Source organism: Neofelis nebulosa, chromosome 2 (genome assembly GCF_028018385.1).
Source record: "Neofelis nebulosa isolate mNeoNeb1 chromosome 2, mNeoNeb1.pri, whole genome shotgun sequence".
NCBI lineage: Eukaryota > Metazoa > Chordata > Mammalia > Carnivora > Felidae > Neofelis > Neofelis nebulosa.
The window spans coordinates 194450261-194476377 of record NC_080783.1 but is presented as its reverse complement, the minus strand read 5'-3'; the positions used below and the strand labels follow the sequence as shown (position 1 = coordinate 194476377).

At 40.6% G+C, this 26117-nt stretch overlaps 1 protein-coding gene across 3 annotated transcripts in view; it reads left to right on the top strand.

Annotated features, from left to right (window-relative positions):
* The window catches only part of THRAP3 (thyroid hormone receptor associated protein 3), a 78078-nt gene that overhangs the window by 18354 nt on the left and 33607 nt on the right, over positions 1-26117 (top strand). For 2 of the 3 annotated variants that reach the window (XM_058718036.1, XM_058718037.1), the window contains exon 2: positions 9762-9867. The gene's annotated coding sequence lies outside the window, so the exon portion shown is untranslated. The remainder of the gene's footprint in view (positions 1-9761; positions 9868-26117) is intronic. The other variant, XM_058718038.1, reaches the window with a different exon arrangement.

Genomic DNA, 26117 nt, shown 5'->3' with positions numbered 1-26117 from the left:
GCCATTAACACTGCAAAGCATTCATTTCCAGTGGAAGATTAGATGGAAGCTGCTGCTGCTTTTTTTAAAATAGGCTCCGTGCCCAGCATGGAGCCCAATGTGTGGCTTGCACTCAAGATCCTGATATCAAGAGTCAGATGCTTAACCCACTGAGCCCACTTCTTTTTTTTTTTTTTAAAGATTTTATTAAACATTTTTTTAACGTTTATTTTTGAGAGAGAGACAGCATGCAAGCAGAGGAGGGGCAGAGAGAGAGGGAGACACAGAGTGAATCCGAAGCAGGCTCCGAGCCATCAGCACAGAGCCTCAAGTGGGGCCCGAACTCATGAGACATGAGATCATGACCTGAGCCGAAGTTGGATGCTCAACCGACTAAGCCACCCAGGTGCCCCATTAAAGATTTTTTAAAATAATCATACCCAACGTGGGGCTCAAACTCACAATCCTGAGAACAGGAGCCACAGGCTCCACTGGCTGAGTCAGCCAGGCGCCCCTAGATGGAAACTTCTCAGTTTCACAGACAGATTTTCAAAGATGGAGATTTACTTTGCACTTTAATTAAGATTGGAAATATGCTGGAAGTGTAGTTTGAGTTAAAATATGTCTGCTTCAGATTTTTGTGGGAACAGAGAGATCTCATTGCTTGTGTTAACTTTTGACAGTACAGGAAGTGAATGAAATAATTTGACATTACTTGAAGCTAAAACAGCGTTTACTTAAAAAAATTTTTTTAAGTAAAAAATAAAATTTTTTTAAGTAAAATAAAAAATTTAAGTTTATTTTTGAGAGAGAGAGAGAGTGTGTATGTGTGTGTGTGTGTGTGCACATGATCGAGGGAGAAGCAGAGAGGGAGACACAGAATCTGAAGCAGGCTCTAGGCTCTGAGCTGTCAGCACAGAGCCTGGTGGCGGGCTTGAACTCACCAACCGTGAGATCATGAGCTGAAGTCGGACGCTCAGCCGACTGAGTCATCCAGGCGCCCATGTTTACTTTTGTTCAAATTAATTTGCCATAGTAATCATTCCCATAAAAATGCTATTTTGCCTTATAACTTTTTATTGAATTCATTAAGAAACATTAGCAAGTCTGCAATAAACGTTAATTTTCAAAGCTTTTCAGTATTCAATAATAATGTTGAAGGGTGGTTTTTTAAGAAAAAATTCAGATTAAAAAAAATTACAACTAGGGGTGCCTGGGTGGCTCAGTTGGTTGAATGTCCAACTCTTCATTTCTGCTCAGGTCATGATCTCACGCTCTTAAGATGCAGCCCCACATCCTGCTCTGCTCTGGGTATGGAAACTGCTTGAGATTCTCTCTTCCTCTCCCTCTGCTGCTCCCCGGCACATGCTTTCTCTCTCTCTCAAAAAAAAAAAAAAAAAAAAAAAATCACAGTAAAATTTTACTGCTGCTAAGCCATTGAACTGCTGTTGGTAGTGCAAATCAGGATCCACCTTCTATTTCTGACAAAAACTCACAAAACTGACAATGGTTAAATCTACAAAAGTGAATTGAGAGTGAATGGAGGTTACTCTTGACAATACTGGCTCAACATGTAATGAAAAGTTTTTTGCAGAGTACCTGCTGGTGAATAGTACAGTGAATAACCATATGCTTGAAATACCTTACATTTTCACAAGCTCTGTAAATTTATCCAATTATGCCCTTCTCTAGACATATTTTTACTACGGTCATTTGTGACACATCTTAGCAGATTCAAATTCAGGTTGTATTAGTGTTCTTTCAGTGTCTTTGAAAAGTTCTTACCTGTAGTTGTTCCCCATAGACTATTCATAGAGGCTAACTCTTCAGTTAGTTCACACTGGGCATTGACCTTCTCCAGTAAAAAGCTAAGCAGTGTCAATAATTGTTGAATCAAGAACCAAGGAACACCACTGAAATCACTCCTCCACCCCCCCCCCCCTTAGCAAATGTTCTATTGTTGAGTAGTTTCAGATTTACAGAAAATCTGAGAAAATAGTACAAAAGGTGTCCATATACCCGTACCCCTGTTAGCAGAGTAGTATGGTACACTGGTCCCAACTAACAAACCAGTGTTGATGCATTCTTGCTAACTGAAGTCCATACTTTGTTCACATTTTCTTAGTTTATACCTAATAACCCTTTTCTGTTCCAGGATCACATCTAGGATATATATTTAGTTGTCCTGTCTCCTTAGACTCCCCTTGGCTGGTACACCTTTTCAGACTTTTATTATTTTTGGTGACTTTGGCAGTTTTGAGGAGTTAGATACTTTGCTAGTTTTGAGGAGTTAGATACTTTGTAGAATGTCCCTCGGTTGGAATGTTTCTCATGATTAGACTGGTGTTAATGGGTTTTGGTGATAAAAGACCACAGAGATGAGGTATCATTTTCATCATGTCATATGTATAAGGAGTACATGCTATCAACATGGTTTATTGATTTGTTTCTTATTTTATTTTTTTAAATTTTTGTTAATTTTTTTCATGTTTCTTCATTTTTGAGAGAGAGAGTGTGAGCAGGGGAGGGGCAGAGAGAGAGAGAGGGAAACACAGAATCTGGAGCGGGCTCCAGGTTCCAGGCTGTCAGCACAGAGCCCAGCGTGGAGCTCGAACCCAGAAACGATGAGATCATGACCTGAGCTGAATGAAGTCAGTCACTCAACTGACTGAGCCACCCAGGCGCCCCTGGTTTTTTTTTTGTTTGTTTAATTAAGAAAGGTTTTTTGGGGGAGAGAGAGTGCGTGCACAGGAGGGTCAGAAGGAGAGGTGAGAGAGAGTCCTAAGCAGGAGGTGCACACTGTCAGTGAGGAGCCCATCCTGAAGCTCGAACCGATAAACCCTGAGATCATGACCTGAGCTGAAATCAAGTTGCATGCTCAATCGGCTGACCTACCCAGGTGCCCCCATACTGTAATTTTGGAAGGAAATCACTTAGCTCACCCCACTCCACTTAAGGAATGGAGGAGAGCTATGTTCCACCTTCTGGAGGGTGAAATATACATAAATTATTTGGAATTCTGCACGATGATTGGTTTATTTTCATCCATTTATTTAAATCCATATAGACTCATGGATATTGTATTCTTTGAGTTATCCACGACTACATTTTGATCAATTTTTTTTCTGATTTGACTTGAAAACTCATTTGGGCAGGAATGTCCTTTTGATGTACACATTATGGTGTATTGTTTGTTATGCAGTCCTTGCTTTCTGGCACTACAAGATATTCCAGGCTTATCCAGTGTATTCCTTGCCTCAGCCCTAGAGTCCGTCACTTCTCCCAGAAGCCTTTGTTTCTTTTATTGGAGAATATTATTAGAAATCAAGGTCTGGGGGCACCTGGGTGGTTCAGTCAGCTGGGTGTCTGACTCTTGATTTCGACTCAGGTCGTGATCTCATGGTTCGTGGAATTGAGTCCCATGTCAGGCTTTGCGTTGATGGTGTGGAGCCTGCTTGGAATTCTCTCTTTCGTCTCTCCCTCTCTCTTTCTCTCCTCCCCCTGCTTGTGCTCTCTCTCTCTAAATAAATAAATGTTAAAAAAAAAGTCAAGGTCTGGTGCTAGGTGTATTCATTGCTGCTGGGATGTTATTGCTCATAGGTCTTTCCAGCTGACAAAGAAAGGAAAGGTATGTATGTATACGTAATCGGAAATGTGTGTATAATACATTTTGTATACATAGAGAAGTATCTAAATATTTCTGATGTTTCTGTGCGTATTCATTTGTATCTGTCTAAACAGGAGTTTATATTGGTATCTCCACTTTTAATAATTTTAGTTTTAAAGATTTTATTTTTAAGTAATCTCTACACCCAACCTGGGGCTCAAACTCAACAACCCCAAGATCAAGAGTTGTGTGTGGTACTAACTGAGCCAGCCAGGCGCCCCTTGATAGCTCCACTTCTAAGCCAGTACCGTTGGATCATTCTAGCCTTTCCCTCCTTTCTTGTCTGTGACGTCCGATTCCCAACAGTGAGAAATTCGGTTCTCGCCATTTGCCATCCATTTATTTATTATAATTCCACTATACATGTGTAATTGTTTAAGAATCGTTACCCCATACCCCCATGGGAAACAACTTTAACAACTAGAATACAGTGGTTATGTGCAGTTCCTTTTGCTGTTAGTTTTCCCTGTTCCACTCCTTTCATAGTTACTTAGGTCAGCTTCTTTTCCCTCCACTTACTTTATTTTTTAATTGACTACTAATGTTGCTCCTATTGTCCTCAACCCTTACAGTCAAAAGGCTAATAGTCTTAAATGAGTTCATTTTCTTTCTTTTTTTTTAAAAAATTTTATTTTTTTAGATTTATATCCAAATTAGCATATAGTGCAACAATGATTTCAGGAGTAGATTCCTTAATGCCCCTTACCCATTTAGCCCATCCCTCCTCCCACACCCCCTCCAGTAACCCTCTGTTTGTTCTCCATATTTATGAGTCTCTTATGCTTTGTCCCCCTCCTTGTTTTTATATATTTTTGTTTCCCTTCCCTTATGTTCATCTGTTTTGTCTCTTAAAGTCCTCATATGAGTGAAGTCATAGGATATTTGTCTTTCTCTGACTAATTTCACATAATACCCTCTAGTTCCGTCCATGTAGTTGCAAATGGCAAGATTTCATTCTTTTTGATTGCCGAGTAATGCTCCATTGTGTGTATATATATTCTCCACATCTTCTTTATCCATTCATCCATCGATGGACATTTGGGCTCTTTCCATACTTTGGCTATTGTTGACAGTGTTGCTGTAAACATTGAGGTGCATGTGTCCCTTCGAAACAGCACACCTGTATCCCTTGCATAAATACCTAGTAGTGCAATTGCTGGGTCGTAGGGTAGTTCTATTTTTAATTTTTTGAGGAACCTCCATACTGTTTTCCAGAGTGGCTGCGCCAGTTTGCATTCTCAATGAGTTCACTTTCTATGGGCACATTTCTTTGGCTGCTGCCACAAACATGATTGGATCAACCCACTAAATAAATGGTTTTCCTTGTTAAGCTGACAAATGAACCACTCAGAAACTTACTTTGGTTGTAGCTTCATTTTTTTTTTTTTTAATTTTTTTTTTTTAACGTTTATTTATTTTTGAGACAGAGAGAGACAGAGCATGATCAGGGGAGGGGCAGAGAGAGACACACACACAGAATCTGAAACAGGCTCCAGGCTCTGAGCGGTCAGCACAGAGCCCGACGCGGGGCTCGAACTCACGGACCGTGAGATCATGACCCGAGCTGACGTCGGACGCTCAACCGACTGAGCCACCCAGGCACCCCTGTAGCTTCATTTTTATTTTTTGTTTTTGTGAAGGTTTTCTGTTGTGATGAGATACTCGGTTTAAATTTTTTGTTTGTTTTTGGGGCGCCTGGGTGGCGCAGTCGGTTAAGCGTCCGACTTCAGCCGGGTCACGATCTCGCGGTCCGTGAGTTCGAGCCCCGCGTCAGGCTCTGGGCTGATGGCTCGGAGCCTGGAGCCTGTTTCAGATTCTGTGTCTCCCTCTCTCTCTGCCCCTCCCCCGTTCATGCTCTGTCTCTCTCTGTCCCAAAAATAAATAAAAAAAGTTGAAAAAAAAATTAAAAAAAAAATAAATTTTTTGTTTGTTTTTGAGAGAGGAGAGAGAGAGAGAAACATGAGTTGGGGAGGGGCACAGAGCGAGAGACCTAGAATCCGAAGTGAGCTTCAGGCTCTGAGCTGTCAGCACAGAGCCCAACACGAGGCTTGGGCCCATGAGCCGCAAGATCATGACCTGAGCTGAAGCTGAACGCTTAACTGAGCCACCCAGGCGCCCCAAATTTTCTAATCTTCCTAACAAAATTCTGTGAAATGGGATTATTGTGATGAGTTCTTAGTTTGGTAATGTTGATGGATATTGTTTTCTTGGTACAGCCATGGTGCTTTTTCATAATAGTGTTTTGCCATATAAGTTGTTAAAATAATCCACACTTCACACTTGCCCTTAAATGGGTAACATTCAGAGTCCACTTTTGTCATCGTTTTTTTTTTTAATGTTTGTTTTGGGGAGAGAGAGTGCATGTGTGTGCACACACACACGTACGTGTGGGAGGGTTAGGGGCAGAGAGAGAGGGAGACAGAGGTTCTGAAGCAGGCTCTGCACTAACAGCGCAGAGCCCGATGTGGGGCTTGAACTCATGAACCATGAGATCATGACCTGAGCTGAAGTTGGACGCTTAACCAACTGAGCCACCCAGGTGCCCTGGCTTCTTGTTTCAACCATCTGGATATACACTGGTAATTTAAAAATAATAATAAAATGTGATATGACAGAATGCATGGTACTTTTGAACTACTCTTGGGCTATAACCACTTCACTGAAATTTGTAGTAGTGCGAAGTGGTAAGACCACTATGTGCAGTCTCTCTTGCAACTACTCAACTCTGCTGTTGTGTGAAAGCAGCTATCCGTAAACGAAGGAATGTGGCTCTGTTCCAATAAAACTATTCATAGATGCTGAAGTTACAATTTCATAGAATTTTCACACATCCTGAAATACTCTTTTTTTCAACCATTAAAAAATGTAGAAATCATTCTTAGCTTGTGGGTAGTAAAAAAAAAAAAAAAAAAAAAAAGTTGGGCTAGATTTTGTCTGAGTGCATCATTTGCTGACCCCTTAATGTAGAAGCCTCTGCATACATGACCCATTTGGAAGTATCTCTCTTTCCAAAGCCATATGTAGTAATGTCACCAGCCTTGGATTCATTGTCCATATTCTGATTGATGCCATGGAAGGAACTTAAAGCAGACATTGCACAGTTTTCTGTGCTAAAACACTAAAGGTTTATTTGTCAGCTGTCATAATCTCCTCAATCCCTACTATTTTTTTCAAGGGGAAGTAGCTAATGTTAAATATTGTTCTTTGGTGGATACTTTGGGTAAACTCGATTAGAAGACACTGTGCTCCTTTGTTCACTTTTATTGGTATCCTCGTGCTGTTTTAGTCTTTAAGGTAGTACACATGCAAGTAATGCCTGGTGGTTTAAAGGAGACTAGCTCTGAACTCCGGTTCATAGGAGCATGCACGGTCATCTTTGTGTTTTCTTTATGTTCTTAATCTCAGTAAAAGATTACTGTGGGTGCCTGAGGTGAGATAAGAAAAAAAAATTAAGTCTTCAACCATAGCGGGGTACAAATTCTACGGTCCTAAGAATATTAGTGTTTATCCTTTGGTCGGGTTTAGGAACTGTGTTGTAACTCAAGGTCTGGTAATATCTGGAACACGGGAGTCTTCCGAGATACCCTCTAGTCTGAGCCACTCCTGTCCTTTACCTGGATTATTATAGGCAATATCTCCCAATTTCTTCTGACCTTGCTACACTCAGTAGCCAAAATGATCCTTTTAAAACATAATTCTCAGCATGTTAACTCTTCCACTGAAAACACTCCAGTGGCTGCCCATATTATCCAGAAGAAAACCAAAGTCCTTAAAATGGCTTGCAAGGCCCTATCTGTTCACCCATGTCTCTGTGCCCCCAACTTCCTCCTAGAATGTAAGCCCCAGAAATGAAGAGATTTTTAGACTGTTGAAACACCATTGTCTAGGATAGTGCCTGGCAATGTGGTAGGTACTTAATAAATTTTTGTTTGGTAAATGGACAATTCGAAGGGAAATTGTGTAGAAGGGGAAAAGCTATATTGTTGGCAGTGTCAGAGTGTCCCAGCTAATAGTCTACTGGTATTTGACCAAGGGTGGTTTAGAGACAAGCTGCAAAGTATGACTATGTCCAGATGACACAGGACAAGTTGGGGAGGGCACATAAAAACTGGTGGCAGGGGTGACTCAGGGCTTCATGTGTCTCCTCACTGTCACAGAATAACTAAGGGCTAGGTCCTTAGATTTGCTTCTCCACCCATTGCAACAGTGGAAGATTGAAGACTTGCTGGGGTGATAAAATTCTTTCCAGTGTCCAAGAGGAGGTTGATTAATAGGAAAGAAACACGATGGGGTAGTAAAATGGAAGGAAGGGGATGTGTGTGTGTGTGTGTGTGTGTGTGTGTGTGTGTGTGTGTGTGAGAGAGAGAGAGAGAGAGAGAGCGCGTGCGCGCGTGAGCGAACTATTTGGTTAGAATCATAAGGATGGGTATATTGGATCAGTCCGTTTCTTTAATTCAGTGCATTACAGATTAAGCGGTTCTCAATCCTGGAGCAGTCATTGGGATTTCCCTGCAGCTGACTGATATGAGCACCTGTGCCTTTGCAGTTAAAAACAAGGAAATTTTGGCTGATGTAACCTAGGAATACGTTCTAAGAATAAGCCGCAAGAATATATGGAAAAATATTTTGCAAGAAAGTTTTTTAAAGTGCTGTGTTTTTACCATTTATCAACTAAGATGTAAACGCTGTCATTATTTTGGTAAAGTGTCTGATGGAATACTAATTTTGTCTTAGTAAAATTGTCTTATCCTGTTTTAAGAGTAGGTTTTTATTGCCACTTCCTAATGTTAATTACGCGTTTACTTTTGGCATCGGTCAAGATTTTATTGCTTGGGTTTTCAGTTTACTAAGCAAATACATATCATTGTTAGGTATATAGAGTTTGCAGCCCTTTGAGGAAAATTGACATTGGTGGATACAATGAGATGAATCTAAGTGGAGACACACCTAGGGTAACAACAAGAAGCAGTACCTAACTCAGCCTGAGTGCACCAGGGGCAGCTTGCTGGGGGAGGAGACCCCTGCAGGAATGAGTAGGAGTTTGGTTGGTGGGAGGGGAGGAGGCATTCGAGGCTGAGGGTTCCACATGTACCAAGAGACCATAGCTTAAGGAAATACATTCCTTTCTTTCCTGGCTAATTGGGCAAGGATTCTGCTATGTGCAAACTACAGATTTCATAGAAAGTTAAGGTGGGTGTCCTTAATTGAGTGAATGCTGAATAAGTGAAAAAAAGAGATTGTTAAGACTGCATCTTCAGATTATTTGAATTTTGAGTGCTTCCTACTGTATAGCAATGTGAACAAATGATAAAGCTTTAATAATGTAGGAGTAAGGACATTAACTACATACTTGCTGATCTTGGAACTTTGTTTTCCTATTTGTTTTGGATAACACTACATAGCTTTGATATATGGCCATGTTAGTAATGTTTAGATAGGGGAATATTTAAACCACTGGATCAGAAGGGTTCTCTTGTGCTTTGAGGGATGAGGATGGGGAGTTGTTTTAACTTGAAATGTATCTGTTGAATTCACTTTGGCATACCTCAGTTAAATTTTTTTTGTTTCAAGTAATCTAAATCTTCTGAAGTAATTCTCCAGGTTAAATTATGGAGTTTGCCAGTCAGTCTTTCATAATGCAAATTGTAGCACCTGAAACACTGCCAGTGAGAGTATCAGGATACAAGAGGAAGGTTTTAGCTTTCCATTCTGCAGCCTTACTCCAGGGGGTTGGATGCATGAAAACATGTGTGAGACAGACTGAAGACCCCTGGGCCAGCATTCTTTGAGAAAGAAACCTGTGTCCACTGGGAGTGAAGTTGAGGGTTAAAGTAGAGGTTTTGTTGGGCGCCTGGGTGGCTCAGTTGGGTAAGCGTCCGTTCAGCTCAGGTCAGGATCTTACAGTCCGTGAGTTCGAGCCCCGTGTCGGGCTCTGTGCTCCCCTGCTCATGCTCTGTCTCTCTCTGTCTCAAAAATAAATTAAAAAATTTTTAAAAAGTTAAAAAAAAAAAGTAGAGGTTTTGTTTAGAGATTTCTAGCATCTGTATTTCAGGATACAATCTGCAAGGTTTGTTTGGGTAAGTGTCTTATCACTGCTTGTTTCTTCTCGTTCCAGAATAGTATCCTGACTTTGTAAATTGGAGAAGCCAGTGACACTGCCAGTGTTCTTTTCAGGTAGTGTCTTTGGGATCCGGTGCAAGTCGAATCATTGTTTAAATAAGGTAAATGCATGGTGGTAAAAGGAACTAATAATTATTTCATTGGCTTATAAAACCAGTCTTGTGTTAAGAGGTAAGGAATCGAGAAGATTCCTTACTGGAAGTCCTGGGTTCTTATTAAGCAGTGCTTATTTTTCAGCTTAATAAACTGAGACAAGATGATAAAGTAGTTCTGCTCTCCTCTCTGATTCTATTCTGAGTTGTAGAATCGGCACTTACCTTTTTTATTTTAACTAACTTTTGAGTCCTTTAATAACGCATGTTTATTCATTAGGAAATACTGAAAAAAATCATCCATAAACTTGACATATGTATAATCATTGTTAATATTTTGGTGAATAGTCTCCTTCCATGTATGTGTTATTTGGATGTGTGTGTGTTTAAACAAAACCGGGGCTGGACTTTTTTTGTCTCACCTGGTTCTTGTTAACAAGAGCAAGTCTTTCCCTGTTTGCATTTTTAAGTGACTCATGGCATTTCATCATCATGGATGTGCCATATAATTTAAAATTACCTAACTAGTTCCTTTTTGGTAGACGTTTAGGCTTTTCTCGCATTTTTCTCTGTCTTAGATAACTGTGTAATAGACATGAATAAATTCATGAATGCATTTGATTTCCTTAACTTTAGAAAGCATTTTATATGTTGTACTTTTTTCTTTTTATTAACGTACAAAAACCCTTTCTAGTCCCTAACTCAATCACTTCCAACTCTACCATTTCTTTTGATACTGCCTTTAAGTAATAAGCTTATTTTGCTACTTACTGATTTTCTAGTTTTTGGTATTATGTGTTACCTCCCCACCTTGGATAGTAGTGGTTTCTAGTACAGTCCTAACTGGCTAGTATTCACTGTTGACAGTATTATGGTTGTGTATAGCTTATTCACAGCCAAGTCATGTTACATGCTATGGTTAATTTTCCTGTTCTGCATAACTTTTCATTTTCTTAAAAAAATTTTTTTTTAATGTTTATTCATTTTTGAGAGGGAGAGATAGAGTGCAAGTGGGGGAGGGGCAGAGAGAGAGGGAGACACAGAATTGGAAGCAGGCTCCAGGCTCTGAGCTGTCAGAACTCACGAACCATGAGATCGTGACCTGAGCTGAAGTCAGGCACTTAACTGACGGAGCCACCCAGGCGCCCCTTGCATGACTTTTTATTTTCTCTGTTGCTAATAAAGATCTTTTTTTTTGGTCTGTTTTGCTTAATTTCTATTTTTCCTCAGTTATTCCTCTTTAAACTCTACCCAGAAGTGTAAATCTTCCTTGATACTTTAAATGTTTTAGCTATATGACAAATTTTATCTTCCTGGAGATACCTTCTAATCTGCTCCATTCTGGATATTCTCAAGGTAGCTGCCCAGCGGTCATACCTGCTGTCTCAGCATCATCATCCTCATGATTTTTCCTGTGTCTCTTGTGCTAGATCCCATTATCTTTTCCCACATCCTTTCCTTCTTGATTGAATCTATTGTTTTGAAGAAGCGCCATTCTCCGTTGGCTTTCTGAGAAAAGGGTACACAAGAGGTAAATTGTTTAGACATACGTGTCTAAAAATGCCTTTATTCTGCCTTAATATTGATTATTAGTTTGGCTGGGTTTAGAGTTCTAGTTGGAACATAATATTCCTTCAGATTTTTAAGATCCTGTTCTATTGCCTGTTGGCTTTCACTGTTGATGAGATGTAAGTTACCTTTGACCCCTGAAACTTCAGAACTTCTCTTTCTCAGCTTTCTGAAATCTTATGACGATGTTCTTGGTGTGGCTGTTTTCATCTAATGTGCTGGACTCTTAATGGACTGAAACTTAAAAGTCCCCCAGTTCCGGGAAATTTTCAGGAATTATGTTGTTGATTTTTCAACATAACACAATTTTTCAAGAATTCAACATAATTTTTCAAGATAATCCTGTAAATTGTCTTTTTTTCTGCTACTTCCATCTCTTTATTTTCTGGGTTGCATTTTTTAACCTTTGTTGTTTTTATCATTTATGTTCGTGTGTGTGTGTGTGTGTGTATATATATATATATATATATTTTCACATTCATCAGCTTTTTTCTTGTTGAGAGAGAGTGTGCACGAGTGGGGGAGGGGGCAGTGAGGGAGGGAGAGAGGGAATGAGAGAAAGAGAGGGAGAATGAAAATCTTAAGCAGGCTCCATGCTCAGCACGTGGCCCCACATGGGGCTCCATTCCACGACCCTGGGATCATGACCTGAGCTGAAATCAAGAGTCAGACACTCAATAGACTGAGCCACCCACCCAGATGCCCCTTATCAACTGTTTAAAAAAGTAATCTCTGGGGGCGCCTGGGTGGCGCCTGGGTGGCGCAGTTGGTTAAGCGTCCGACTTCAGCCAGGTCACGATCTCGCGGTCCGTGAGTTCGAGCCCCGCGTCAGGCTCTGAGCTGATGGCTCAGAGCCTGGAGCCTGTTTCCGATTCTGTGTCTCCCTCTCTCTCTGCCCCTCCCCCGTTCATGCTCTGTCTCTCTCTGTCCCAAAAATAAATAAAAAACGTTGGGGGGAAAAAAAAAAAGTAATCTCTGTCCAGCATGGGGCTTGAACTCACGACCTCAAGATCAAGAGTTGCTGTACTGACAGAGCCCACCAAACACCCCCATATTCATCAATATCTTTATTTACTCAGTTCTTCATATAACTCTAAACAACCGCAGTCCCTACAAAAATATAGTTATGCACTTCATACATATGCAGAAGCTTGTGTCTTCAAGACAAGCTGGAAATCATTTTTTTTGGTTTGTTTTGTTTTTTAAATTTTGAGAGGGTTGAGGAGGGGCAGAGAGAGAATCTGGAGAAGCAGGGCTTGATCTCACAAATCGTGAGATCAAGACCTGAACCAAATCCAGAGCCAGACACTTAACCAGACTGAGTCCCCCACCCCAGGCAGTAGTTAGTTCTTAAATTGTCCCATGTGAGTCAGAGATTCCAGCTGCAGTAAACTACAAACCTTCTTTCCCACCTCTTATGAAGGCTTTTCAATTTACTGACATCATGGATGATGATATTTATTTTATAGTGGTAAGAACATTTAAGATGAGATCTATCCTCTTAACAAATTTTTAAGCATACGGTACATTATTGCTGACTGTAGATACAGTGTTGTACAACAGATTTCTAAAGCTTATTTATCTTACGTAACTGAAACTTGATGTGCTTGATTAGTACCTGCCCGTTTCCCTCTCCCCCCAGCGCTCTGACAACAGCCATTCCACTCTGAATCAGTGAGTGTGTCTGTTTTAGATACCTCATATAAATGGAATCAGGCAGTATTTGTCTTTTTGTGACTGGCTTATTTTACTTAGCGTAACGTCCTCAAGGTTGGTCCATGTTGGCACACATTGCAGAATTCTTTTTTTTAAGGCTGAATAGTATTCCATTGTATGTATATACCATGTTTTCTTTATCCATTCATCTGTTGTTGATGGACATTTAGATTCTTTCCCATCTTGGCTATTGTGAATAGAGCTTCAGTGAATGGGAGTGCTGACATCTCTTTGAGGTCTAGATTTTGCTGCTTCTGGATAAATACCCAGAAGTGGGATTGCTGAACATGTGTTCTTACATGTTTAGTTTTCAAGAGCTCCCTTTTGTTCTCTGCAGCAGAGAGGTGAAATAGTTTAGTATTTAAGATTGTGGATCATTTCCTCATGTAAAATGTGGGTAATAATAGTGTGTACCTCATAGCAGTGTTGTAAGCTCAGTGAATTAATGTATGTGAAGCGTTTAGAGAAGTGCCTGGTTATTTTTTTTTTATTATTATTACTATATTCCTGTCCGCTTATGATGGATAGAATATCTTTTATCTCTGAGAAAATTAATAAATAGGCTTACATAGGCTTATCAAATAGACAGTAATATTTTCTTTTTTTTTTCAATTAAAAAAAAATTTTTTTTAGTGTTTATTTATTTTTGAGAGAGACAGAATGCGAGTGGGTTGGGGCAGAGAGAGAGGGAGGCACAGAATCTGAAGCAGGTTCCAGGCTCTGAGCCTGTCAGCACAGAGCCCGATGTGGGGCTCGAACTCACAGACTGTGAGATCATGACCTGAGCTGAAGTTGGACACTTAACGGACTGAGCCACCCAGGTGCCCCTTAAATTAAAAAAAAATAATAATAATAATTTTTTTTAACGTTTATTTATTTTTGAGACAGAGAGAGACAGAGCATGAACGGGGGAGGGTCAGAGAGAGAGGGAGACACAGAATCGGAAGCAGGCTCCAGGCTCTGAGCCATCAGCCCAGAGCCCGACGCGGGGCTCGAACTCACGGACCGCGAGATCATGACCTGAGCCGAAGTCGGACGCTTAACCGACTGAGCCGCCCAGGCGCCCCTAAATTTTTTTTTTTTAATGTTTATATTTATTTTTGAGACAGAGCAAGACAGACCATTGAACGGGGGAGGGGCAGAGAGAGAGGGAGACACAGAATCTGAAGCAGGCTCCAGGCTCCAAGCTGTCAGCACAGAGCCCGATGCGGGGCTCGAACTCTCAACCATGAGATCATGAGCTGAGCCGAAGTAAGACGCTCATCCGATTGAGCCACCCAGGCGCCACTGACACTAATATTTTCTAATGGCTTTTTTACCTGTCTTTAATATATCAGGAGTTTTATTATTGTTTATGTTAAGAAGAAGGAATCTAACTTTTTGTGCCAAATTGTTATAAGTTGTCCTGACTACTGATTTATCCTTTTTATCTAGTGATTTGAAAAGCCACCTTTGTAAAGGGTGTCTGACAGGGTATATTTCTAAAATTTTTTTTTTCTTTTTTAACATTTATTTGTGAGAGAGTATGAGCAGGGGAGGGAGAGAGAGAGAGGGAGACACAGAAAGCAAAGCAGTCTCCAGGCTCTGAGCTGTTTGTTAGCACAGAACCCGACGCAGGGCTTGAACCCACGAACCGCGAGACCATGACCTGAGCTGAAGTCGGACACTTAACCAACTGAGTTACCCAGGTGTCCCTGACAGGGAGGGTATATTTCTAAACTTTTTTTTTTTTTTAAGTTTTTTGTTTGTTTGTTTATTTTGAGAGAGAGCTCACGCACGCACATACAAGCAGAGGAGGGACAGAGAGAAGGAGAGACAGAATCCCAAGCAGGCTCTGCACCATCAATGTGGAGCCCAGTGTGGGGCTTGAACTCATGAACTGTGAGATCATGACCTGAGCCGAGATCAAGAGTTAGATGCTTAACTGACTGCGCCAGCCAGGCGCCCTGAAACTTTGTATTTTGTTCCATTTATTTCTCTAATCTTGTACTGATGCTCAGTGTTTTTATTATTGTAGCCTTATTTCATCTTTTAGTTAGTGGTACAAGCCTTTCTTTCTTCTCCACCCTCAGCAAACAGTATAATTATTTCCATATTTCATATTTTTATCCATACAGAAATATGGCAGTTCTTCAAGAGACTTAAGTATTGATAATTAGAAAATAAAGACTAGAAGGGAATGTACATAGGAAGCCAGTTGCACAGTGTTTCAAATAAGCGTACTGGATTTTAACCTTCTTTGTCTTTGAAGGCTGCTTTGGAATTTTTTGATTCATTCAGTCAGTATCCCCTTGAGTCCTTATTACTGAGCCTGCTTTCTGTGCTGGGGATACCAGCAGTGAGCATGGAAGGCAGACAGGACTTGTGTTCTTGGGGGGCTTACTTTCTAGTTTGGGGAGGCAGATAAGATAATTTCAGATTTTCCTAAGTATCAGGAATGAAATAAATAGGACAGCCAGATAAATTGGGGGTGGGGGAGCAGTGAGGTTTCATTTAGATAATATACTAAAGGAAGGCCTTTTCAAGTAGCTGAGATCAGCAGGATGGAAAGAAGCCAGCCATGCTGGGGACTGCAGAAGAGTTCATTTGAAGACAATGGCAAGTGGAAAGGTGCTGGGACTGTAAATGCCTGCCTTGTTCAAGGAACAGAAAGAAGGCCATTGTGCCTGGGAGAGAGTGGTTTGAGATGGTGTTGGACAAGTAGGCAAGGGCCACATCACTTAGTATTTTGAAACTATGGCAAGCCTGATCTTTCATACCTAAATGATGAATTCAGTTTTGTTCCTTTATTAAAAAACTAAATACAGGGGCGCCTGGGTGGCTCAGTCGGTTAAGCGGCCGACTTCGGCTCAGGTCATGATCTCTCAGTCCGTGAGTTCGAGCCCCGCGTCGGGCTCTGTGCTGACAGCTCAGAGCCTGGAGCCTGTTTCAGATTCTGTGTCTCCCTCTCTCTGACCCTTCCCCGTTCATGCTGTGTTTCTCTCTGTCTCAACAATAAATAAATGTTAAAAAGAAATTAAAAAAACAAAACAAAACAACTAAATACAAGATGTTCTAGGAAATAAATAGACCTATTTCTATAGGTAGTTTATATGCTGTTCCTAAAGGAAATCCCAGAGAGGAGCTGTATTGATCACATAATATGCAAACCAAGTTCTGGTTGGGTGTTTGGATCTAACTGGGGTTGGGGTAGTTGTGTTGTCTTTAAATTTAGATAGCTTCGAATGGTGCCTTAATTCATTTTAATGGAAGCAGTGGGTTGGGTTCTTCTTGGTTCCTTTTGTAGACTCAGGTGACTGATAAAATCCAAAATGAAATCATTTTTGGTTTCTTACGTAGAGTTTTATGTGTATTTAAGACAGTTCTCTCTCCCTCTCTTTTTTTAAGTTTGTTTATTTTGAGAGAGACAGTACAACTAGGCGAGAGGCAGCAAGGGAGGAGAGAGAGATATCCCAAGCAGGCTCCTCACTGCCAGCACAGAGCCCGATGTGGGTCTCAAACCCACAAAGCCATGACATCATGACCTGAGCTGAAACCAAGAGTTGGACACTTAACTGACTGAGCCACCCAGGCACCCCAAGACATTTCTTTTTTCCTCAACTTGTGAAGGGCAGATGTAAATGGAAAGTTATCAGGTGGTTCTATCAACAGGAAGATCTTACTGGATAGAGACTGTAAACTGCAGAAATAAATATGAATTTAAAAGTGACTTAAAATAGGGGTGCCTGGGTGGTTCAGTCGGTAGAGCATGCGTGTAACTCTTGACCTTGGTATTGTTAGTTTGAGCCCCACATTTGGCATAGAGTTTACTTAAAAATAAAAGTGACAAAATAATATTCGATCAGGTTTAAAACTTGAGCATTTGAAAATAGGTAATCTTTTGTTGTCCTTTAGGACGGCACTATTGAAGAGAAGTCCAGTATGGGCCATATGTAATTTTGGATTTTCTAGCAGCCATAAAAACAAACAACAAAAAAAGCAAGCAAATGAAATTAATGGTATATTTTATGTAATATACCCAACACATTCTCATTTCAGCATGTAATGTAAAAAATAGCTAGTGAGGTAGTTATATTTTGATTTTTTGTACTAAGTCTTTGAAATACTATATTCTATACCTATGGCTCATGTCAGTCTGGATCAGGGACATTTCAAGGGCATAGTAGCCATAGATGTATTGGACAGTGTAGTCCTGAGGGCTCATATGTCTGAAGGAACAGAAAAATTAATATGATTTACTTATTGAATGACATACTCCCATCTTCCAAATACAATTTAAAGCAATGAAAGATTAACATGAAATGAAATAAACTTGAACACATGTATTTTTTTCCCTCTAAACCACTGTGTGATAAACTTGTTTGGAGAAGATGATTTGATCCTAAAAAGACCAATGTTTATAAAAGATACCAAACAACTTCTCTTAAGAGAGTTATAAACGAGCTTGATATAGAACTTGTAAACAGTGGCTGTGCATCAGGGGTGGGATGATAACTTGATGAAGGGAGACCACAGTCCTTCCACTCCTTGGAATCTGCAGTGTCCATATGCCAGTGGTTCTGAATCCCTTTCCAGGTTTCCTCAATGAGAATCTTCCGTGGGTAGCTCATGGTTTGTGGGTTCGAGTCTGCATTGAGCTCTGTGCTGAGGGCATGGAGCCTGCTTGGGATTCTGTCTCCCCCTCTCACTGCCCCTCCCTGCTTGCTCTCTCTCTAAAAAGTAAATAAACAAAAAAACCTTTAGATTTGATAAATAGACTTCTCTTAAAGCTCTAGAGGTGATTGCAGTATGCACTATTGGTTAAGCCGAAGCTATCAGTAGTAATAACTTCATTTTCTTCTAAATGTTTACTTTCGAGAGAGAGAGTGTGCGTGCATGCAGGGAAGGGGCAGAGAGACAGAGGGGGAGAGAGAATCCCAAGCAGGCTTCACGCTAGTGCAGAGCCTGAAGTGGGGCTTGATCTCACAACTGTGAGGTCACGACCTGAGCCAAAATCAAGAGTCAGATGCTTAACTGACTGAGCCACCCAGGTGCCCCATAATAATTTCATTTTAAAAAATAATTCAGTGTCGGGCGCCTGGGTGACTCAGTTGGTTCAACACCCAATTCTTGATTTCGGCTCAGGTCATGATCTCACACTTCCTGAGATTGAGCCCTGTGTTGGGCTCTGTGCTGGTGGTGCAGAGTCTGCTTGGGCTTCTCTCCTCTCTCTCTCTGCCCCTCCTCCTGCTCATGGGCTCGTGCACGCGCGGGCTCACGCGCGCTCTCTCTCTCAAAATAAATAAACATTAAAAAAAAAAAACACAGTTAAGTGTCATGATTGGCTGTTTAATTCAGCTTTTAAAAAGGTTTACCGTAATGAGAACTAGAAGGAGGCCATAGGTCATTAGTTAACAGGCTATAGTGCCTTTATTAAGTTAGAAAAGCTGAGATTTCCTCTAAAAAATGAGAAGATATTCCCCAGTGGTAACATATACTCATTTAAAAGTGGAACTAAAATTGCCGTTACCCTCCCCTAGGGATATAGGAGAACAGCCTCTGGGGTGAATTGAAGATTATTTAAGCTACTGACTATGCATATACTGTCCATTCTGTTTTTCTAATGATGAAAGATTAATTACATAGAAGATCCTGATTAGTAGACACCCATTGGACTTAAGCAAATTCTCAAGAGAAAATACCACAAATTGCCTACACTGGGGGATATTGTGGTGAACAAGTTCCAAATGAATGGCCCCTCAGCTTGCTGTTGATTTTCTCTGCTAACATCTAGCAGCAAAGGGATTTGTTCTCCAAAGGTCATGACCTTAGAATATGACCTTTTCTTGCTTCTTTATACCTCTCAGTGCAATACATGCTGATTTAGCTAGAAAAGGTATAAAGTACTTTATTGTTCTGTGTAGGAAGATATCTGATTACTTATTACTAATAACAAGAAAATAGAATTCAGTGGTGAAATCTGTTTGCTGTCAGAGAAAGTTCCTCAGTATCTCCCTCTCACCACTCTGGGGTTGTAGCTGAACAGAGCTTGTGGTGTGAACTTATCTGCTATGTGCCAGGCAGTTTATGTGCACTTATTTAGTTCCCATGGTGGTTTTGTGAGTGGTAGGTCATTTTTGGAAGATTGGGGAAATATCTTACCCAGCTAATGAATGGAGCAGCCAGGACTGGAGCCTAGTTCTTTTTTGGTGCCAAAGCCACAGAACCTGGTCCTGTATTAGAAAGTGGCTCTCAGGGGTGCTGTCCATTTGAGACAGGGCATTTGAGATTGATAATTTACTTCAGATTCTCTCCCTTAACATCCACCTTTATGTGCATCTTGAAGCAAGCTTAGATTGTGGAAAACACTGAACGAAACCTGGATTCTAGTGCTAGCTTGGTTGCTTGCTGTGTGTTGGGGTTCCCTTGCCATTGAACAGGAATTTCCCAGTCATCTTCTACTTTGGTCTTCATAACCATGAGAGAGGGATACCAGATCCCCCTGCTTTTTTTTGTTTGTTTAAAAAAGTTTTTGTTTGAAGATAGGTTTAGACCATTGCGTGGATGGTACAAAATCCTTGTATGAGTTTGCTTGGGCTGCTGAGAGAAAGTACAAACTAGGCGACTTCCACAAGAGCAGTTTATTGCCCTGCAGATCTGGAGGCTCGAAGGTAAAACATCAGGGTGTTGGCAGGGTTGCTTCCTTGGCATGGAGATTGCTGTCTTCTTCCTGTGTCTCTTCACATTGTCTTTCCTCTGCATATCCCTGTGTCCAGATTTCCTCTTTTTGTAAGGACACCAGTCCTATACCTCAATGGAGGTCCTGTCTCCAAATGAGGTCCCATTCCGAGGTACTTGGGGTTAGGACTTCAACATATAAATTCTGGGGGTGAGGGTAAACAATTCAACCCATAATAGTTCCTATATTCCCCTTACCCAGTTCCCCCCTTATTTTTTTTTTAATTTTCTTTTCAGTGTTTATTTTAATTTTTTTTTTAACGTTTTATTTATTTTTGAGACAGGGGGAGACAGAGCATGAACGGGGGAGGGTTAGAGAGAGGGAGACACAGAATCTGAAACAGGCTCCAGGCTCTGAGCTGTCAGCACAGAGCCCGATCCGGGGCTCGAACTCACGGACCGCGAGATCATGACCTGAGCCGAAGTCGGCCGCTTAACCGACTGAGCCACCCAGGCGCCCCTCAGTGTTTATTTTTGAGAGAGAGTGTGTGCATGCATGTGCACAAGCAAGCGGGGGAGGGGCAGAGAGCAAGGGAGACAGAATCCGAAGCAGGCTCCAGGCTCCGAGCTGTTAGCACAGAGCCCGACGTGGGGTTCAAACTCATGAACTGTGAGATTGTGACCCAGGCTGAAGTTGGGGCGCTCAACCGACTGAGCCACCCAGGCACCCCCCAATTTCCCCTCATTAACACCTTACACCGGTATGGTACATTTAGCACAATTAATGAACCAATAATGATACTGATTTAATGATTTAATTATTATGAATTAAAGTGTTACCCCTGTTTCTAACAACTGAGAAAACTTCAGTTCAAAGAGAAGATGTGACTGGCAAAAGATAGCACAGCTAGTGACATCATTTCTGACTTTACACTGGTGCCTGCAAAAGAAAACTCCCAAAGTCACATTGTGAATCTGAAGAGATAGTGAAAAATACTTTCTTAAAAAATGTTTACTTATTTTTGAGAGAGAGACACTCTAAGCATGAGCGGGGGAGGGGCAGAGAGAGAGGAGGACAGAGGATCCAAGGTGGGTTCTGCACTGACAGAGAGCCTGATGCGAGGCTCAAACTCATGACCTGTGAGATCATGAGCTGAGCTGAAGTCGGACACTTAACCTACTAAGCCACCCAGGCACCCCTACTTTTTTTTAAAGCTGCTGTGGTTTTTATTTAATTTGCTACTATTTTTTATTTCAGAGGGAGAGAGAGTGTGAGCAAGGGAGAGGGGCAAAGGATGAGGGAGAAAGAATCCTGAGTAGGTTCCATGCTCCGCGCAGAGCCCAATGCAGTGCTTGATCCCACGACCTTGGGATCATCACCTGAGCTGAAATCAAGAGTTGGACGCTTAACCTACTGACACCCAGGTGCCCCGCAAAATACTTTTCTATGTATAATTACAGCACGACAGGGAACTTCTCTCTCTTGCTTGCTGCATCTTGCGTAATGTATAACATAAGAATTAGCATTCAATAAATTCTCATAGAGTGAACAGAGTGCTCCTGGTTCTTGCTGGACAGTGGTATTTTTGGGGAATATACACATACCAGTCTTAACCAAAGTAACTGTAGGCATACCTACCTTTTACTGTTCTTCACTTTATTGCACTTGGTAGACACTTTGTGTTTTGTTTTCTTTTTGTTTTTACAAATTGAATGCTTGTGGCAATTCTGCATCAAGCTAGTCTGTTGGCACATGTCTCCAACAGTTCTTGCTCACTTCATGTCTGTGTCTCATTTTGGTGATTCTTGCAGTATTGCAGATGTTTTTTATTGTATTTGTTATGGTGATCTATGATTAGGGATTACAACTTACTGTAAATTCAGATGATGGTTAGCATTTTTTAGCAGTAAAGTATTTTTTAATGACGGTGTGTACATTTTTTTAGACACAATGCTATTGCACATTTAATAGACTACAGTATAGTGTAGACATAAATTTTAAAGCAAAACACTTGACTCACTTTATTACTGTGGTCTGGAACCAAACCTGCAGTATCTCCCGTTGTATGCCTGTGTATAGAGATTGTGAATCTTGCTTTAATGAGAAAGCAAGACTAAGTTTTAAATTCTGAAATAATGGTGTATTTACCTTTCTGTTAAGCATCTCAATGCAGTGTCCTATTTTGTTTGTAAAGCCCAACCTGCTACTTATCCTGAAGCCTTAGAAGTTGTATGTCTAGTATTACCCACGTTTCACAAAAGAATAAACTGAAATCTATAGAGATTATTACTTTCTTAAAGTTCCCCAGAACGCCTCTCTTATCCACGTCACTTCCTTTTGCTATGACATTATTAGATAAACTGTACGCTGTACTTGCCACACAGGATGCTGGCAAATAAAGTTATCACTTACACACTTGTTATTCCTTCAGAATACCTTTAAGAGGCATACTTATGCTTTATAAGCATATATGCTTATATAAGCATATATATGTGTACATATATATGCCTTATATATACTTAAAACTAATTGGTGTGTAAAATTTCTTATAGGCATTTTATTTTACTAGCTTTTTTCAAGCTGGTGACTTGGGACCTAAGTTCATTATTTGTGTGCATTTTTCAGAATTTTCAGGCACTGATTATGTTGCCTTCTGTGAATGAATATCCCACTAGTTAAGACTTTCATATGTTTTAATTTCTGATTAAAGGAGAAATAGCGGTTTGATTAAAAGAGTGAATAGAGGTGTTTCCTAGCAAAGATTTATCACTGTGGTCTTAAATTAATATTTTCTCCAATGTCCTAGCAGGCAAGCAAGCAAGCTTTATGAAACTCTGATTCCTGTATGGAAATCAGGTTTGAAATAATTAGTGCCTCTTTGCCTGCTGTATTCTGTGCAATAGGGAAAAATACATATCATTGAATTTTTCCTACCTTTCCAAGTTATTCAGAAGTAATATGGTCCTGTTCCTTTAAAAAGTGAAAGATGGAAGGGGTGGAGCTTGCCATGTCATTGAGACAAGAAATGAATTCAGTCACTGAAGAAGAAAAAGGAAATGTGACCTCTTGCTGGCTCTGTGAGGGGAAGAAGCTAGCAGCAGTGTCCCTCACCCTGACAGGATTCTGTAGCAGAGCCCAGACTCGTTCTGGGAGCTCATCTTTACTGAGTGAGGTTGGTGCTGCCTGAATTTGGTATAGGTGGCTTCTCCCCGATGCAAGTGATAAGTTTTTAAGTACAGTTAGAAGGTAAGTGGTTTCAGGGGTGCCTGGGTGGCTCAGTTGGCTAAGCGTCTGACTTCAGCTCAGGTTGTGATCTCACGGAGTGTGAGTTCAAGCCTTGTGTTGGGCTCTATGCTGACAGCTCAGAGCCTGGAGCCTGCTTTGGATTCTGTGTCTTGGTCTGTCTCTCTCTGCCCCTCCTCTACTCATGCTCTGCCTCTCAAAAATAAATAAAAACATTAAAAAAAAAAAAAAAAAGTAAGTGGTTTCAGGCAGATTGGCTAGTTTTTTTATTTATTTTTATTTATTTTTATTTTTTTTTATTTTTTAATATATGAAATTTACTGTCAAATTGGTTTCCATAGAGATTGGCTAGTTTTTATAAAGGAGTAGAATATGATGTGACTCTTAAATGATTTCTTGTACAGTAAATCTCAGAGTTGATAGGGGATGGAAGGATGAGTTTTTTTTTTTAATGTTTTTATTTATTTTTGAGAAGAGAGAGAGCATGAACAGGGGAGGGGTAGAGAGAAAGAGGGAGACACAGAATCCAAACCAGGCTCCAGGCTCTGAGCTGTCAGCACAGAGCCCAGTGTGGGGCTTGAACTCAACAAGTCTTGATATCATGACCTGAGCTGAAGTCGGATGCTTAACCAACTGAGCCATCCAGGCACCTGGATGAGATTCTTTTTTAAAAGCTGAAAGTTTAAGCTATTCCATTTAATTCCAGGTTTGTTTGTTTTTAGTTTATTTACTTAATTTTGAAGGAGAGACAGTGGGGGAGGGGCAGAGAGAGAATCCCAAGCAAGCTCTGTGCTTTTAGCACAGAGCCTTATGCAGGGCTTGATCTCATGACCCTGAGATCATTACCTACGCTGAAATCAAGAGTTGGAAGCTTAACTGGCTGAGCCACCAAGGGGCCCCTAATTCCAGTTGTAAGATATACCTGAAGTAAGGATGAGGGATGTCCTCCTAAGTTTGTGTGGATTTTCAAGCTTTTTGACAGTAGGAAACTGTTCCAAATCATCATTTTATTGAAAAAACAGTCACAGAGAGGTAAAAATACTTGCCCCATGTAAGGGTTTCTGGGTTTATTAGCATTAATTTGGTTTTGGTAAATTTCTCTCATTTAAGGTGCTTGTGCACTTGCTTGGTGCCAGTTATTTATTTATTTTTTTCCAGCCTTTCATTGCTCACCAGTGTCAGTGAAAAAGATCAGTTCTGCCCTCCCCTGGGGGCCTTGATATTTTGTGGGGAGAGGGAAGGAAGAAAGCAGTTTATAGCTCAACAGAAGACTAGAGCAAGTTTCTTGTATATTAGCTGACTGGTGCTTGGGCTTAGAAGGAGGAAAGTTAAGACTTTTTCTCAGGTAGGATGGGCTCCCTGCTGGATACACCCACAGAATCTGTAACAGATCATCTGGTGGCTTTTGGAGATGAGTTTTGTTCCAACAGTTCAGGGCAGCCCAAAGCATCCAAAGTAAATAGAAATAACTTTTAGAAAGGAATTCCCTATTTCCCTCAAATGTGAAGTGACAGCAAAAAGTCACTTTTTTCTTTATTTGCTATTCAGCTTGGTATGGATTTTTTTCTTTATTTAAAAAAAAAAATTTTTTTTTTTTAACGTTTATTTATTTTTGAGACAGAGAGAGACAGAGCATGAATGGGGGAGGGTCAGAGAGAGAGGGAGACACAGAATCCGAAACAGGCTCCAGGCTCTGAGCGGTCAGCACAGAGCCCGACGCGGGGCTCGAACTCACGGACCGACCTCGAGATCATGACCTGAGCTGAAGTCGGCCGCTTAACTGACTGAGCCACCCAGGCGCCCCATGGATTTTTTTCTTTAAAAGAATTTTTTTTTTTTTTTTTTTTTTATTCTCAAGTTTGTTAACATACAGTGTAATCTTGGGTGTGGATTTTCTAAGAGACAAATACTTTGGAGTTCTCATTTGCCATCCAAAGAAACACTAGGGATAGGAAAGAAAGAACAGACATTGAGTTTTTGAGCACTTGGAATTGAACTCTTGTGGATAAAAGCTGGCCTAGTATTTCTAGTATGTGTAGTTTTATGCTAGGCTGGCCATTCCTTAATTGCTCTACTTTTAAATTACTTCATAGCTCACCCTCAGAGAAACTTCTTAATGCTCACTTAGACATATTGTCCGTGTGTCTATGGATAACTGACATGTTAGTTTTTTATGTAGTGAAAACACTACACACAGTTTGGCCTTTTGTTTCTGCAGTTAACCCTGACATAAGAACCGGGGGCCAGATACAGTTTCTCCAAGGGTGTGGGCTTTGCTGGCTGGCTTTTATCCCTCTAGTTTCTGGGTACAGACTGCATGATTTCTGTGAAGGTTGCCAAGCTGGTTCCTCCTACTGTTAGGACAGTTGGGAATTTGTTTTGTAAACAGGTCCATTGTTAGCATAAATATATATGCTTTCATTAATAAAAGTTATTTTTAGGGAAGTTGATAATAAGGCTGACATAAAAAGGCACATCGGGAAAAAAAAATGACAAAGTTGTATTTTCCTAAATACCAAACAGTTGTAGTGAAGTCACCAGTTTTACAGTGGATTTTGGACTCTGTAGAATTAGAAACCTTGGGTTGGGTTTTTTTGGGGGGTTGCTAATCAAACATACAGTTTGTTAATATGTATTTTCTACTTTCTCATCGTGATCTTCTCAGCTGTTATGAAGTATTCACACTTCTAAAAACAAGTTGATGAAACAGCACACAATGGGAACGGTATTTTGGACTACTCATGTCCTGGAATTAGGAGATAGTTTAGGGTTGCACTTTGGAATTTGCTTTAGATGTGTTTGAACTTAAATCAGAGTGATTGTTATTTGCTGATAAATGATTCTTCTTTTAGACTTATTTGTAGAGCACACAAGGAGAAGCATGTAGAGGTGAGCGATTTGGGTCTCTTCATTGCATATCTGGGTTTTGATTTTTTTTTTTTTTAAGATTTTATTTTTAAGTGGTCTCCGCACTTAACGTGGGGCTCAAATTTACAACCCCAAGATCAAGAGTCACATGCTGTACTGACTGAACCAGCCAGGCATCCCAGGTTTGTTTTTTTTATTGAGGTAT